This window comes from Phyllobates terribilis, unplaced genomic scaffold (assembly GCF_046119375.1).
Source record: "Phyllobates terribilis strain yellow unplaced genomic scaffold, ASM4611937v1 Scaffold_277__1_contigs__length_2500907, whole genome shotgun sequence".
NCBI classification, from domain to species: Eukaryota; Metazoa; Chordata; class Amphibia; order Anura; family Dendrobatidae; genus Phyllobates; species Phyllobates terribilis.
The window spans coordinates 1,790,944-1,809,015 of NW_027363037.1; the positions used below are offsets into that span (position 1 = coordinate 1,790,944).

General features: G+C 43.6%; 1 pseudogene; it reads left to right on the plus strand.

Moving 5' to 3' along the window:
* LOC141219573 (dynein axonemal heavy chain 12-like) overlaps nt 1–16,448 on the plus strand; it is a 69,944-nt pseudogene extending 53,496 nt beyond the window's left edge.
* Nucleotides 16,449–18,072: the final 1,624 nt, after the last annotated feature.

Genomic DNA, 18,072 nt, shown 5'->3' on the forward strand with positions numbered 1-18,072 from the left:
TCAATCCAGATCTCCAACTTCTATAAAGATATGTTGTAAAATTGTTATGTACATTATAAAGTGCCTGCATATTGTGGAGTTCTCAATCTAGTCTGCAGCTTATAATCTGTATAGATTTCAGCCCCCTTGCAATATGTATGTTCTATGAATGTTTCTGCAGATGATTTCACCGTTACATCCTTCTTGTAGGGCCTGAAAAACTCCTATGATAATCTGCAGCTCCAGCTAAATGATATTGTGGAGCTTGTGCGAGGAGGCAAATTGTCCCAGCAGACTCGCACCACATTGGGGGCTCTCGTCACCATAGAGGGGCACGCTCGTGACGTGGTCATGGAAATGATCCAAACAGGTTTGTGCAAACATCATGGCTGGCACCAAACTTTCCAATACCATGTTCTATTTATTATACACTACATGGAGAAAGGTATTGTGCCCCCTCCACATTACACCTACAGGGGCTTTTATGGCCTCCTATTCTAAATCCATATACAGGATGTTAATATGGAGTCCGTCCCTCTACAGATATCACAGCTCAATATGCAGAGCACCTTCATACATTTCACCCCATTCCTATGTTCTTTCCATATCTATGTTATATTCCCCCCTCTTTTCTTTGAGTTTTCATAGGACACAATTGATCTTGTCACAGTAAAGCAATCTTGGGGTGTACTTACAATGACGTCTATGGGGCAGTAGTCATTTCTGCATATTGAGATGGTGGTCCCTATATAGGAATGTTTTGGCATCTGTATGTGTCGGCGTCCCCTGTATATGACTCATTGCCACAATTGATATTCTTTATAGTCAGTGTTTTGGATGGCCTAGGTGCAGTGTGTAATATTTTCTATCAATGGTGTGTGTGCCCTCCTCTGTGCAGTGTCCTTCCATAACCATGGATGTACTAATAAAGGGTTTTTATGTCAATTCCTTTAATGACCTTTTGTTCGGTTTCTTTGTAGGTATTATGTAATTCTCTGAATGGTCAGCCATTCTAAGCCTGAGCAGACATATGGCAATGTAATTGATGTGTGACTGACATTGTTCTTCCCTATGTTGCGGTGACATATTTATGCTGCCATTGTGCAGTATTTGTTCTTATTAATCATCCTAAAGGTGTTTAGTGGGGTTGAGGTTGAGAACGTGTGTGAAACAGTTCTGCTCTTCTATTCCCTTAGGGTTGGAAGCTACAATTGTTTAAAATGTCTTGTGCTGAAGCATTAAGATATCTTTTCACTGGAACTAAGGGGCCTAGACCAACCCCTAAAAACAAGGCCATACCCCCACTAGCAAACTGTACAGCGGGCACAATGCAGTTAATAGGGTAACGTTCTCCTGGCATTCACCAAATCCAGACTCGTCCATCAGATGCCAGATAGAGAAGTGTGATCCGTCACTGCACAGAACAGGTCTCCTCCAGAGTCCTGTGGTGGCGGCTTCACACCACTCCATCCGACGCTCGGCATCGTGCTTGGTGATGTAAGGCTGCATGCAGCTGCTCGGCCATAAAGCTCCTGGCGGGGGCGCAGTGTTTGTGGTGATGTTGTTACCAATGGAGTCAGGAAAGCGTTCTGCCCTCTGCTCCTCAGCACTCAGTGACCCTGCTCTGTAATGTTCCGGGGTCTCCTGAGTTGCTGCAGTTCCTTCTACTCCTTAATAATATCACTCACATGTGATGGGGGAAGATTTAGGAGGGAAGAAATTTAATATCCAGACTTGTTACCCTGGTGGCTCCTATTACAGGACCGCGCTGGTATCAGAGAGCTCTGCACCACCAGCCGTTCTGTCATATGTTAGTAACAGCACACAGCATGGGAGGGCGGATGTTATACACCGGGGGGCGTGGGGATTGATGTTATACACGGGTGGGGGCGAGAGTCTTAATGTTATACAAGGCCGAGGGGCCAGATGTTATACCCTAGGGGTACGAGGGGCTAGATGTTATACATGTCCGAGGGCTGGATGTTATACAGTGGGGTTGAGGGGATGTATTTTATACACTGGCGGGGGGGCGAGGGGCGGATGTTATACACCGGGGGAGGCGAGAGGCCGGATTTTATAAACTGGGGGCTGAGAGTCCGGATGTTATACACCGTGGGCAATGGAACTAAATGAAAAAAGCAGAATTCGGTGACTAGTAGTTTTGTCCTATAATGTATGTGCATTTGCCTTCCCTTTAGAAACTCTCCCTTGTGATTCTGCAGTGTCTTAGAGGTTGACTATCTTTTCCTACATTGCTCAGGAGTTTCTCATGAAACAGACTTCCAGTGGCTTGCCCAACTCCGCTATTACTGGGAGAATGAGAATGCGAGAGTGCGAATCATCAACTGCAATGTGAAGTCCGCCTATGAGTACCTGGGCAACTCCCCACGCCTGGTCATCACTCCGCTCACTGACAGATGCTAGCGGACTCTGCTATGATGTGATGGGTTATGCTCAGAAATCTTTTTGACTTTTGCATGATGCATGAAACTTATTAGAAAGTTTATTGATATTTCATACCAGTTCTTCCATGTTTCATTGGTAGATCGGTGCTTTTTATCTAAATCTTGGTGGAGCTCCAGAAGGTCCGGCCGGCACAGGAAAAACTGAGACCACCAAAGATTTGGCCAAGGCGCTGGCCGTGCAGTGTGTGGTCTTTAACTGCTCTGATGGTTTGGACTACATAGCAATGTCAAAGGTACATACAATGTTAAGCTGCTCCATTGCAGATAATAAACTGACTCCAACCGATGTTCTGCTGACATCTTTTGATTATATAGTACAGACCAAAAGTTTGGACACACCTTCTCATTTAAATTTTTTTCTGTATTTTCATGACTATGAAAATTGTACATTCGCACTGAAGGCATCAAACTATGAATTAACACATGTGGAATTATATACTTAACAAAAAAGTGTGAAACAACAGAAAATATGTCTTATATTCTTGGTTCTTAAAAGTCGCAGGTTAACAGCAGCTCAGATTAGAGACCAGGTCAATGCCACACAGAGTTCTAGCAGCAGACACATCTCTACAACAACTGTTAAGAGGAGACTTTGTGCAGCAGGCCTTCATGGTAAAATAGCTGCTAGGAAACCACTGCTAAGGACAGGCAACAAGCAGAAGAGACTTGTTTGGGCTAAAGAACACAAGGAATGGACATTAGACCAGTGGAAATCTGTGCTTTGGTCTGATGAGTCCAAATTTGAGATCTTTGGTTCCAACCACCGTGTCTTTGTGCGACGCAGAAAAGGTGAACGGATGGACTCTACATGCCTGGTTCCCACCGTGAAGCATGGAGGAGGAGGTGTGATGGTGTGGGGGTGCTTTGCTGGTGACACTGTTGGGGATTTATTCAAAATTGAAGGCATACTGAACCAGCATGGCTACCACAGCATCTTGCAGCGGCATGCTATTCCATCCGGTTTTCGTTTAGTTGGACCATCCAGGGCCGGCGTCAGCACCCGGCGCACCCGGGCAAATGCCGGGGCCCTGAGCAGGCAGAGGGGCCCACTGGCGGTCGCGCACCCCGCTGGGCTATGGGCGGAGGAGAGCGGTGTCGGCACCTGCCCTTCCCACCGCTTGCTCAGGGCCCCGGCAGCCCGATACTTACCTCTCCCCGTGCCTCCGCAGATCCGCTGTCTTCCTGCTCTGCGCTCCCTGTGACGTCTCAGGTCAGAGGGCGCGGTGACGTCTTTACACCACGCCTTCCCCTGAGTCGTCACAGGGAGCGCTGAGCGGGAAGACACCGACAACGCTGGAGTTCGGAGCCGAGCAGCGGGCAGCGGGTAGCAGGTGAGGAGAAGGGAGGTGAGTATTTGATTTTTTTTTTAATGTATGGAGGCATGGGGCATTATAAAGAGGGGGGGGGCATCCTGCATGGGGCATTATATAGAGGGGGGGTGACATCCTGCATGGGGCATTATATAGAGGGGGGGGACAGCCTGCATGGGGCATTATAAAGAGAAGGGGGGGGGGGCATCCTGCATGGGGCATTATAAAGGGGGGGGGACATCCTGCATGGGGCATTATATAGAGGAGGGGGGGGAACAGCCTGCATGGGGCATTATAAAGAGAAGGGGGGGGCATCCTGCATGGGGCATTATATAGAGGGGGGGGCAGCCTGCATGGGGCTTTATATAGAGGGGGGGTGACATCCTGCATGGGGCATTATAAAGAGAAGGGGGGGGGCATCCTGCATGGGGCATTATAAAGGGGGGGGGGACATCCTGCATGGGGCATTATAAAGGGGGGGGGGACATCCTGCATGGGGCATTATAAAGGGGGGGGCAGCCTGTATGGGGCATTATGTGGGGGGTAACAGCCTGCATGGAGCATTAAAAGGGGGGGGGGCTGTATGGGGCATTATGTGGGGGGTAACAGCCTGCATGGAGCTTTAAAAGGGGGGGGGGGCCTGTATGGGGCATTATGTGGGGGGTAACAGCCTGCATGCAGCATTATATGGGGGCCAGTATCCTGTATGGAGAGTTATAAGGGGACCGGTATCCTGTATGGAGCGTTATAAGGGGACCGGTATCCTGTATGGAGCGTTATATAGGGGACCGGTATCCTGTATGGAGCTTTATATGGGGGCCAGTATCCTGTATGGAGTTTTATTAGGGGACCAGTATCCTGTATGGAGCTTTATAAGGGGACCAGTATCCTGAATGGAGCGTTATATGGGGGCCGGTATTCTGTATGGAGCCTTATATGGAGGCCAGTATTCCGTATGGAGCCTTATATGGGGGCCAGTATTCCGTATGAAGCGTTATATGGGGGCCAGTATTCTGTGTGGAGCGTTATATGGGGGCCAGTATCCTGTATGGAGCGTTATATGGGGGCTAGTATTCTGTGTGGAGCGTTATATGGGGGCCAGTATCCTGTATGAAGCGTTATATGGGGGCCAGTATTCCGTATGGAGCCTTATATGGGGGCCAGTATTCCGTATGGAGCCTTATATGGGGGCCAGTATTCCGTATGGAGCCTTATATGGGGGCCAGTATTCTGTGTGGAGCGTTATATGGGGGCCAGTATTCTGTGTGGAGCGTTATATGGGGGCCAGTATCCTGTATGAAGCATTATATGGGGGCCAGTATTCCGTATGGAGCCTTGTATGGGGGCCAGTATTCTGTGTGGAGCGATTCACCGGTTTCTGAGCTATTGTGGAATTTACAATAGATATCACTCATGTAATGTAAGAAGTGAAATCTTTGCATTGTACTATATATATATATTTCTCCGCTGTATCTCTGCATCATGAATCGTGGTATGTGTTAAAGGGCCCACTGAGACTCTTTCGCCCGGGGCCCAGAAAAACCTGGAGCCGGCCCTGGGACCATCATTTATTTTTCAAAAGGACAATGACCCCAAACACACCTCCGTGCTGTGTAAGGGCTATTTGACCAAGAAGGAGAGTGATGGGGTGCTACGCCAGATGACCTGGCCTCCACAGTCAACAGACCTGAACCAAATTGAGATAGTTTGGGGTGAGCTGGACCGCAGAGTGAAGGCAAAAGGGCCAACAAGTGCTAAGCATCTCTGGGAACTCCTTCAAGATTGTTGGAAGACCATTTCCGGTGACTACCTCTTGAAGCTCATCAAGAGAATGCCAAGAGTGTGCAAAGCAATCATTAAAGCAAAAGGTGGCTACTTTGAAGAACCTAGAATATAAGACATATTTTCAGTTGTTTCACACTTTTTTGTTAAGTATATAATTCCACATGTGTTAATTCATAGTTTGATGGCTTCAGTGTGAATGTACAATTTTCATAGTCATGAAAATACAGAAAATCTTTAAATGAGGTGTGTCCAAACTTTTGGTCTGTACTGTATATACTTTTTTTTTGTTTTTCCAAGGGCTGGCCTCATCGGGAGCATGGGCGTGTTTTGATGAGTTTAACCGTATTGAGCTGGAGGTGTTGTCCGTGGAGGCCCAACAGATTCTCCGCATCCAGAGAGCCATCCAGATGAAGATGGACATGTTCATCTTCGAAGGAACAGAACTGAAGCTTAACCCAAATTGCTTCGTAGCCATTACCATGAATCCTGGCTACGTGGGACGTTCTGAGCTGGTAAAGAGTCCCAGTGCCTTGCATCGGGCCCTTCCACAACATTTCTATAGGATTCAGCTCAGGACTATGACTCGGCCATTCCAAAACTTTGTTTATTCAACCATTCTTTTGTAGAACGACTTGTGTCTTTGGGCCATTGTCTTGCTGCATGACCCACGTTTTCTTGAGATTCAGTACATGAACTGATATCCTGATATTTTCCTTTAGCATTTGCTGATAGATTTTAGAATTCATTGTTCCATCAATGATGGCAGCCGTCCTTGGCCAAGTGCAGCAAAACAGGCCCAAAGCATGTTACGATTACCATCTTTGTGTTTCATAGATGATAGGAGGTTCTTATGCTGTAATGCAGTATTTTCTTTCTGCAAACATATAGCTTCTCACTTAAAATCTCTATCTTGGCCTCATCCTTCCACAAAGCATTATTCCAGTTACCTATTGATGTGCCCAGGTGAGTTTTAGCAGTGGCATTTTAAATCGCATTGCCTTTCTCCTTGCAATCCTGCCATGCTCGCCATTGTTGTTCATTGTCCTTCTGATGGTGGACTCATGAACAATTACATTAGCTAATGTGAGGAGAGGCCTTTAGTTGCTTAGAGGTTACCTTGAGTTCCTTTGTGACCTCACAGACTGATGTAGCTTGAAGTCAAATTTATGCAGTAATATAGAAATTTTTGAGGGGTTCACAAACTTTCAAGTAAATACTAGGTTTACAAAAGAAACATAAGATTTCATAAAAGGGATTATTCTCCCCGAAATCTATATGAGATTGTACATTTCCTATGTATAATCACAACACCTGATGCCCTCATTTCTGCAAGCTCCTTAATATTGATGTCCCATTCTCCTATTTTCCAAAATGGACACAGTAGAGGTGTGGAGAGAGATTTGGAAAGTGTTAAAGGAGTATTCCCATCTCCAAGATTCTATCCCAATATGTAATAGGTGTAATAATAATATTAATAGCAAATACCTCCAATTGGAAATATAGTATAGTTCTTCTGATTAGCTATGTCGCTTAACCCATGTGCAGGGCATAGCAGTAGTTTAGGTATCCATGGTTACAACCACTAGCAAGTAACTAACTGTTACTATGAGTGGTCGTAACCATGGATACCTAAGCTACTGCAATGTCCTGGACATGGGGTAAGAAACATAGCTAATCAGAATAACTATACTACATTTCTAATTGGAGATATTTGCAAACATTATTATTATTATACCTATTACATATTGGGACAGGATCTTGGACATGGGAATACCCCTTTAACTACACTTTGACTGATTTCTTCTGATGTGGAATAGACACATCACTTTTAGGTCTGGGGTGGAGGATAGTGTAAATGGATATAATGGGTTCCCCGGCTCTATGCCTAGTTTACAGTAATTTAGTTTCATTTGTTGACTGACCCATCTGGTTTGCGCATTTCAGGTTCTTTTCCGGACTGTAGCAATGATGGTCCCCAACTATGCTCTGATTGCGGAGATCTGCCTTTATTCTTACGGTTTTCTGCACGCTAAACCTCTCTCGGTGAAGATGGTAATGACTTACCGGCTGTGCTCGGAGCCGCTCTCGTCCCAGTTCCATTATGATTATGGGATGCGTGCAGTAAAGGCTGTGCTGACCGCTGCTGGCAATCTGAAGCTGAAATTCCCTCATGAAAATGAAGAGATTCTTGTAAGTTCTGAACTGTTGGTCGCTTTACATCTCGTATAGGATAGCATTACCATCTTACCGAGAAGCATTTGGATCACAAAAATTAAAGATGTATGATTTTATAGTAGCAGACAGAGACTTGCAAATAATTTCTGCACATTACTGTTCCTGGCTTGTTAGATCTCATCTGTGCAAAAATGTCAAAACTATAGTTGTTAAACACGTAGCTTGTTCATCTTATGGGACAGTTTTGATTTTTAACTTAATCGCATGTATTTTAGGCTAAAAATCATTTTAACAATTGGGTTTTATTAAAAACGTTGCATCGCTTGGCTTTCACCGGCTTTTTGATTCCCTGCACATTCAATTTTGATAAGGTCTGTGGTCATAAATAAACTGAGAGGAGCTCAGAAAAAGACAGATAAAACATTTACAAACTCCCCGTCAGCCAGCAAAAACGAGTTCACTGACAGTATCTCACTTAACTCATTCTGCAGCCGGCAATTAACAGTGCAACACAGAGGCCACATGTATTCCCTATGGAAAAACAATTCTGCAGCATATTTTAGTGCAACTCAGCAGCGTTCCATTCCTCTTTTATCATTCCTGGAAATGTAGGAATTAATTGAAATCTGTCAATAACGAGTACCCTACACAGTCTGACAATGTCACCACTGTTTGGGCACAGTCAGATTGTATAGGGTTGTCCCCTATATAGATTATATATACATTATATATCATTTACACATACATTTCCAGGAGGTATAACAGAGGGACGATACAATGTAGAGTTTTAGGAAAAGAGGTTTCATCCTTATTTTTTGGAGAATACTATTCTTTACTAATACAGACATACCACAAGAACTGACGGCTCCTTTGTAATGGGGTTCCTCACTTTTAATATTGTTTCATGTCATATTGTATATGAATTATTTTATCATTTAATCCTTTTTCATTCTATTTAGCTCTTGCGGTCAATTAAGGATGTAAACGAACCCAAATCTTTGTCTCCTGATATTCCTCTGTTCAATGGGATTACCAGCGACCTGTTCCCTGGCATTCAACTTCCGAAAGCCGACTATAAGGTATTAAAATATAATAGTGTCTTAAAGGGGTTTTCCAAGACTTAAAGAGGACTTGTCCCTCGCCATAAATATGTAAATGCCGCTGTTCTCCTGACTCCGGCATTGTTTTTCTTTTCTTCCTGCTCCTCTCCGTTCCTGACATCTGTCACTCTCCTCTAGCCCTTTAAGCCAACTGGGCAAGGCCTTCCTGAAGACTCCCACAGAGAGGACTTGATGACCACACCCACTTGGCTATTAAAAATTATGAACTAGATTTCTATAAAGAGGCTATATCTCAGGAATGGAGAGGCGCAGGAGCAAAAGAAAAACAACACTGGATTCAGGAGAACACCGGCATGTACACCAGGTAATAAAATCGCATATTAATGGCAAGTGATAGGTCCTATATAGCTGGCCAGCTATCATTTAGATGACCGTTATCTTTCCCGGCTCCCCCATATTCAGGAATGCTCGCTCCTGTTTTCTCTATGACAGAGTCACTGCCAGAATCTTATGGCAGCTGCTAATTTCAGGGTCAGAAAGTAAGGATCGGGTGATTAAATTCCAACCGCCCGATTTTTATGTCCCCCAACATAATCTGTCATGAGGCCCCCATACACAGTAGATGGTAGACCAATCCCATTGAAATCTCCCGATCCTGATCCACTGCTTTGGAATTGGGTTACATGACCTTGTCACTCATCGTCCGGTCCCATTAGTGCAACCTGGGCAGCAGCACAGGGGCACCAGAGGTAAGGGGGCTCACTTATACCTCCAATGCAAGATGATCTGATGTAGAAAACAAATGGTTAAAACATGTTAGTGATTTATCGCTAGTTTAGTTGTAGGTTATGGAGACATTTTTTTTTTAGATGAATGAATCGATTTGCAGGAGCCTGATTCAATGGCCAGGTGTCATGGGTGCGTCAGATGTGACAGACAGTCGCCCTGCAGTTGGTTGCAGGAGATCCCTTCGTTTGGCATTACAGACATCTTCTTAGCGGTCTCACTGTAGGAACCAGCGGCTACCTCCCTCCTGCTCTAATTGACAATCAGGCCTGGGTGTTTAAATACTTCCTGGTTGCTACACAGAGGTGCCAGTGATATTCACATGTCCCCTTGTGAAGGCTTGGAGCAAGTGCAGTTCTTACTTCCTCTCTGGTGCTAAGAGGATGTGTGTGCCATCTCTCTGAAGTCGACTCAAGCTAAGCTACTTCCCCTGTGTCTGTCTCCCCTTGCTGTCTTTAGTTGTCAGTGGGGATCGACTAGTGCTCACCCCCCTTCCCTATCCAGGGCCAAGCGCTAAGGAAATACAGGGATAGGTTCCTGTGCGGCAATTGGTGAGGAACCAATATAGAGTGGGTAGGGGAGACAGGGTGATTGCAGATCAGCCTAGGAGGTCTCCATTTCCCCCTTTCCCTAGTGTCTGGGCTCCCTTCCCCTCATCCCTTTGTGTCGCACTTTGTCTTTCCTACACTGTGCGTGACATCAGGTCAGTGGTGGGCACTGAATGAGACCCCTGAGAGCCATCTTATTTCTTCCTGCACCCCGGCTCTTCTTCAGATTAGCCGGCCTGGCATGACGTTATGGTTGCAGCATGATGTACACCAGGCCATATAATCAGAAGAGGAGTCGGGGATGCCGGCAGCTAAGAGGCGGCTCTCAGGGGTCCCATCCAGCGGCCACAGAATACTGATCTGGGTCCTGAAAATGTATTCTCCCACCTCTAATTGGATCCACTGTAAACAGACTGATGAAATATTTTACCTTCCTTTTGCTCAGGATTTACTCGAATGCGCACAGGAGAGCTGTGCTGGACACAACATCCAGCCCGAGAAGGTCTTCCTGGAGAACATGATCCAGACGTATGAGATGATGATTGTCAGACACGGGTAAGCTGGAACTACAGAAGTCCATGGGACGGGGGATTTATTCTTCGCTGTTTCCATTTTATACAATGGACCATGCTGCATTTTGTTTATCCCGTACAGTTTTATGTTGGTTGGAGAGCCGTTCTCTGGAAAAACGAAGGTCCTCCACGTCCTCGCTGATACGCTGTCTCTTATGAATGAGCGAGGGTGCGAAGAAGAAAAAGTGATTTACCGGACAGTGAACCCTAAAGCCATCACCATGGGGCAGCTGTTCGGGCAGTTTGATCCAGTGTCACATGAGGTTCGTCTATGATTGGAATTATTGTTTATAATACTAATATCTTTGCTGAAAATGGGAAAATCTCCCCTTTTATGGCTTATAGACATGGTAGAAGGGGTTCCTTCAGAGACATAGACCCCAGCCATACATTGCCGGACAATCATTTTATTATGACTTACTCCCTGTTTGCACAAAAATTGGAAACTGTTTTATTTTCCCCATCAGACATGGAAACAACAAATTGTATTATTTATGGCAGAAATTAGCATAAGTTTGCATACTTCCAGATACATTCTGACTAGACTGTGTCTGGCCTCACTCAATACACTTGCTTTGAGTGAGGTCACGCACTTTTAGTTGGCATGTGACCGCATATATGCAAATCACTTACTTGGGGTCTCTCCCGGTGCCGGCACGTTCACATCAATAGGGGCCACGTGTAGTCAATACATGTGTATCATCAATATCATAATCCCAGGCGTTCCCTTTAATAATCCTTTCAATTGTTGGATTGTATTGGATTTTATGGGAAGAGCAATTTTATTGATGCCTCTCTTCATTTGCAGTGGACCGATGGGATAGTCGCTAATACTTTCCGGGAGTTTGCGTTATCTGAGACTCCGGAAAGAAAATGGGTTATCTTTGATGGACCTATTGATACGCTAGGGATAGAAAGTATGAACACAGTCCTAGATGATAACAAAAAGGTAACTCTCTATTTTACTTTGTGTAACTTTTTTTTTAAAATTTAACCACTTCCTGACCGCCCACTGTAGATAAAAGTCCGCGCAGCCTGGGCTCTGTGCAGCGCGGACGCTTAAAAACGGTGGGTTGTCCCGCAGCACTCAGGACCCCGAGGGTCCTGCAAGCGCTGCAGGTGCGGTGCAGAGCGATAGCTCTGACAGGGAACATCATCGGGACCTGATTGGATCAGGTCCCAGTGATGTTAACCCTTTGCTGTCTTCTATATGCCACGATCTATAGTGATCGCGGCATATAGAAAACAGCAGGAGGAGAGGGGGTCGTCTACTTACCTCTCCGACGACCCCTGATACCTTCCAGGACCTGGCGTTGCTATGGCAGCTGGAGGTCACATGACCGCCTCCAGATCTGCCATATATGGTGTCCTGCCAGGCTCAGCCTGCAGCTGAAGCCTGGCAGGAGACACTGACTGTGAAACAGTCAGCAAAGATCTCATGTAATGTAATACATGTCTATTACATTACATGAGATCAGTGATCAGAAAAATAAAAATTACTGCCCCATACAGGGACTAAGTAAAAATGTAAAAAAAAGTAAAAAAAATGTTTTCAAACTACTAAAAAAAATCACAAAATAAATAAAAATAAATAAATAAAATATTAAACCGATAAATCCGTATATACTTATGCAAAAACAAAAAAAGTACACATATTTGGTATCGCCGCATCCGAAACAACCCGAGCTATAAAACGGTCACACTAATTTACTCCTTCTGTGCACACCGTAATAAAAATAAATAAAAAACGGAGCAAAAAACTATGCTTTTTCCTCATATTGCCAAACAAAAAGTGGAAAAAAATGCGATCAAAAAGCAAAATGGAAATAAAAATGCTACCGCTGAAAACGTCATCTTATTCCGCAAAAAACAAGCCACCATAGAGCTCCATCAGCCGAAAAATAAAAAAGTTATAACTCTCAGAATAAAGCAATGCAAAAAAAATATTTTTTCTATAAAATTGTTTTATTGTGTAAAGCGCCAAAACATAAAAAATATACAGTAAGTGTAGTATCGCTGTAAACGTACTGACCCGAAGAATAATGCTGCCTCATCACTTTTACCACACGCAGAACGGCATAAAAAAAAACTCAAAAAACAATTCCTGAATTGTTGGTTTTTGTTAATTTTACCTCCCAAAAAACGGAATAGAAAGCGATCAAAAAATTTCACGTACACAAAAATGGTACGAATAAAAATGTCAACTCGTCCCGCAAAAAACAAGCCGTCACAAGACTCTGTCGGCCGAAATATGGAAAAATTATAGCTCTCAAAATATGGCGACACAAAAACTAGATTTTACAAAAAAAAGCGTCTTTTAGTGTGTGACAGCTGTCAGTCATAAAAACTCAATATGAATCTGGTATCTCTGTAATCGCACCGACCCGAAGAATAAAGTAATCTCATCACTTATACCGCATGAGGAACAGCGTAAAAAATAAATAAAACCAATTCTTCACCTGCTACTGATTTGTTTATTATGTCTCCCAATGTGCTCACCACACATCTAGATAAGTTCCCTAAGGGGTCTAGTTTACAAAATGGTGTCACTTGTGGGGGGTTTCCACTGTTTAGGCACATCAGGGGCTCCCCAAATGCAACATGGCGTCCACTAATTATTCAAACAAATTTTACATTCAAAAAGTCAAATGGCGCTCCTTCCCTTCCAAACCCTGCAGTGTACCCAAATAGTGGTTTTCCCCCACATATGGGGTATCAGCATACTCAGGAGAAATTGTACAGCAAATTTAATGGTACAATTTCTCCCGTTACCCTTATGATAATGCAAAATTAGGGGAAGAAAAACATTTTTTGTGGGAAAAATGTGAACATTTTATTTTTACGGCTCAATATTATAAACTTCTGTGAAGCACCTGGGGGTGCAAGGTGCTCACCACACATCTAGATAAGTTCCCTAAGGGGTCTAGTTTCCAAAATGGTGTCACTTGTGGAGGGTTTCCACTGTTTAGGCACATCAGGGGCTCCCCAAATGCAACATGGCGTCCACTAATTATTCAAGCAAATTTTACATTCAAAAAGTCTAATGGCGCTCCTTCCCTTCCGAACACTGCAGTGCGCCCAAATAGTGGTTTTCCCTCACATATGGGGTATCAGCGCGCTCAAGAGAAATTGCACAAAAAATTTTGGGGTTCAATTTTTCCTGTTACCCCTACGAAAATAAAAAAAAATATGTCTAAAGTAACATTTTTGTGAAAAAAGTTAAATGTTCATTTTTTTTCTTCCACATTCCAAAAATTCCTGTGAAGCACCTGAAGGGTTAATAAAGTTCTTGAATGTGGTTTTGAGCACCTTGAGGGGTGCAGTTTTTAGAATGATGTCACTTTTGGGTATTTTCTGTCATAAAGACCCCTCAAAGTGACTTCAAATATGATGTGGTCCCTAAAAAAATGTTTTTGTAAATTTTGTTAGAAAAATGAGAAATCGCTGGTCAACTTTTAACCCTTATAGCTCCCTAACAAAAAAAAATTTTGGTTCCAAAATTGTGCTGATGTAAAGTAGACATGTGGGAAATGTTATTTATTAACTATTTTGTGTGACATACAGTACAGACCAAAAGTTTGGACACACCTTCTCATTTAAAGATTTTTCTGTACTTTCATGACTTTGAAAATTTTACATTCACACTGAAGGCATCAAAACTATGAATTAACATATGTGGAATTATATTTTTAAGAAAAAAGTGTGAAACAACTGAAAATATGTCTTATATTCTAGGTTCTTCAAAGTAGCCACCTTTTGCTTTGATGACTGCTTTGCACACTCTTGGCATTCTCTTGATGAGCTTCAAGAGGTAGTCACTGGAAATGGTTTTCACTTCACAGGTGTGCCCTGTCAGGTTTAATAAATGGGATTTCTTGCCTTATAAATGGAGTTGGGACCATCAGTTGTGTTGTGCAGAAGTCAGGTGGATACACAACTGATAGTCCTTCTAAATAGACTGTTAGAATTTGTATTATGGCAAGAAAAAAGCAGCTAAGTAAAGAAAAACAAGTGGCCATCATTACTTTAAGAAATGAAGGTCAGTCAGTCCGAAAAATTGGGCAAACTTTGAAAGTGTCCCCAAGTGCAGTTGCAAAAACCATCAAGCGCTACAAAGAAACTGTCTCACATGAGGACCGCCCCAGGAAAGGAAGACCAAGAGTCACCTCTGCTTCTGAGGATAAGTTTATCCGAGTCACCAGCCTCAGAAATCGCAGGTTAACAGCAGCTCAGATTAGAGACCAGGTCAATGCCACACAGAGTTCTAGCAGCAGACACATCTCTACAACAACTGTTAAGAGGAGACTTTGTGCAGCAGGCCTTCATGGTAAAATAGCTGCTAGGAAACCACTGCTAAGGACAGGCAACAAGCAGAAGAGACTTGTTTGGGCTAAAGAACACAAGGAATGGACATTAGACCAGTGGAAATCTGTGCTTTGGTCTGATGAGTCCAAATTTGAGATCTTTGGTTCCAACCACCGTGTCTTTGTGCGACGCAGAAGAGGTGAACGGATGGACTCTACATGCCTGGTTCCCACCGTGAAGCATGTGTGATGGTGTGGGGGTGCTTTGCTGGTGACACTGTTGCGGATTTATTCAAAATTAAAGGCATACTGAACCAGCATGGCTACCACAGCATCTTGCAGCGGCATACTATTCCATCCGGTTTGCGTTTAATTGGACCATCATTTAGTTTTCAACAGGACAATGACCCCAAACACACCTCCAGGCTGTGTAAGGGCTATTTGACCAAGAAGGAGAGTGATGGGGTGCTATTCCAGATGACCTGGCCTCCACGGTCACTAGACCTGAACTCAATCAAGATGGTTTGGGGTGAGCTGGACCGCAGAGTGAAGGCAAAAGGGCCAACAAGTGCTAAGCATCTCTGAGAACTCCTTCAAGATTGTTGGAAGACCATTTCCGGTGACTACCTCTTGAAGCTCATCAAGAGAATGCCAAGAGTGTGCAAAGCAGTCATCAATGCAAAAGGTAACTACTTTGAAGTACCTAGAATATAAGACATATTTTCAGTTGTTTCACACTTTTTTGTTAAGTATATAATTCCACATGTGTTAATTCATAGTTTTGATGCCTTCAATGTGAATGTACAATTTTCATAGTCATGAAAATACAGAAAAATCTTTAAATGAGAAGGTGTGTCCAAACTTTTGGTCTGTACTGTATCTTTCTGATTTAAGGGCATGAAAATTCAAAGTTTGAAAATTGCAAAATTTTCGCCAAATTTCCGATTTTTTCACAAATAAAATCGAAGAAATTTTACCACTATCATGAAGTACAATATGTCAAGAAAAAACATTCGCAGAATCAGTGGGATCCGTTGAAGCGTTCCAGAGTAATTACTTCATAAAGTGACAGTGGTCAGAATTGAAAAAATTGGCCTGGTCACGAAGGCAAAAACAGGCTCTGGAGCGAAGTGGTTAAACAATTCTGGACTGCCCATATGATGATGCCATGTGTTTGGAAGCTTCTAATAGTTTTTTTGGCAACATCTGAGTTAATTAGAGACACACCTGTGGATGTTTGAACATTGGCGGCAGCCTAGGCACGGGAAATTGCCTAATCGTGGTGTAGATAATGTCGTCTGGTGTGTCCTTGGGTTAAAACTCCCAATGTCGGCCTGTACCAGTCTGTCCCTAAGGTTCAGAGGTCTTTTGTTACATACCATGACATATTGCCCATTATTATTGCTTTGTTCTGTATTTCTTATATTATGTTTTTACTTTTTTCACAGATCCTACATATATGAACCGGATATATCCTTTTTGTCACCCTATATAATATTTTCTATGTTACACTGTATTGCTTATAATGTTTTGCGGATGCTATATTACATGTACTCTATATAATATATATTTCCCCTGCCTCTCCCCTCTCACATGGATATGTATGTGTGTCTATTTATCAATCATCCCCCCCAGTCTTTCCCCTTCTCCCTGCATGTACCATCATATACTATCTGTATATGTTTCCCCAGCCTTTCTCCTCTTATGTATATGTTTATTCATTTTTTCCTTCTCCCAGGCATACATTAACATTTCCCCAATATGGTCCTCCCCTTCATCTATATTACCCTTATCAATTTTTAGCTACCGCTCCCTGAGCTCCTAATGGCTTTCTTTAGGTTCACTCAGCTCCCCAGTACGCATCCTGCGCACGCGCTGTTGTTGTTTTTTTCCCTCTATTTATATCTCATCCATTGTGTCGCGCGCATGCGCTGTCATGCGTTCCACGCAACCGGAAGTTGCGTTCCACGAGACCGAATGTTGCGTCATCGCATTCCGGAAGCAGCAAGTCACACAGCGCTATTTAAACACCGTCACCGCTCCTGACACCACACCACCACCGGCAGGATACACTTTCCAAGAGGCACATAGGTAAGAGCCTTCTGGGCTGATCATCATGACCCCATGTAGACTTCGGTATTTACCCACTTTTTCTGGTCTTAGGTCCACTTACCATACCCCGTAGGCATACCTCCTCGGCCATTACCACTATTATTGCTTAAGGCAAGTATTTTCGTGGCTTGATACAGGTTATATCTAGATACTGGTGACTCATTTTCCCTTTGCTGTCTATCCACAGCTACTATTGCCGGCTGACATTTTTCCCTTACGACAACAACGACTGGTTCTCTTTATTGTAATTTATCCTGAGCTTCTCTGCAGTCACGTGGATAGATTCCCAGATATTAAGCAGTACATAGCAACTAGGTATCTTGAAATTCTTTCACTTTACAACGGTCCGCTCCTTTTGTTTTGAGTGTATACGCTCCCTTTTCTCTTTACTCCCGTTGTTCTCCCTAATACTTTCCCTTTTTTCTCCCTTCCCCTCCTTTTCCTCCCCCTAGCCCCCCCCCCCTTTCCCCCCCTCCCCTTTTTTCCCCCTCGTCTTGTTCCATCAACATGTACCTATTTTTGTATATATTACTCAATGTATTATCTACTATATTGTATCTCACTTATGTCTTTATTTATGTTTATGCTCTGGTTTTTAAGCTCTTCTGATGCCCCTGAGGAAAACCCTGTTGGGGTTGAAACGTTGGGCAACTGTATACTGACCATGATTTGAACCAGTTGATATTGGAGAAATAAAGCATCTACTATTTTATCACCTATATGAGACTTTTCTATATTATTTGGTGTGCCGGAATCTTTATCTACATGGATGCATGTGTTGTATTCCTGGCACCCTTCTTTTTCAATAGTTGAGCTTGGTCTTTATTAATTATTGTCATTTAGTCATGTGACAGGTCATGTGACCGCTGATGTCGGCGGTCGCTTGACCTGTCACAAGACTAAATGACGTCATGGAAAGTCCTTTTACACCATCGCGAGCCGCCCAAGACACCGGACGCACCGGAGAAGGAGACC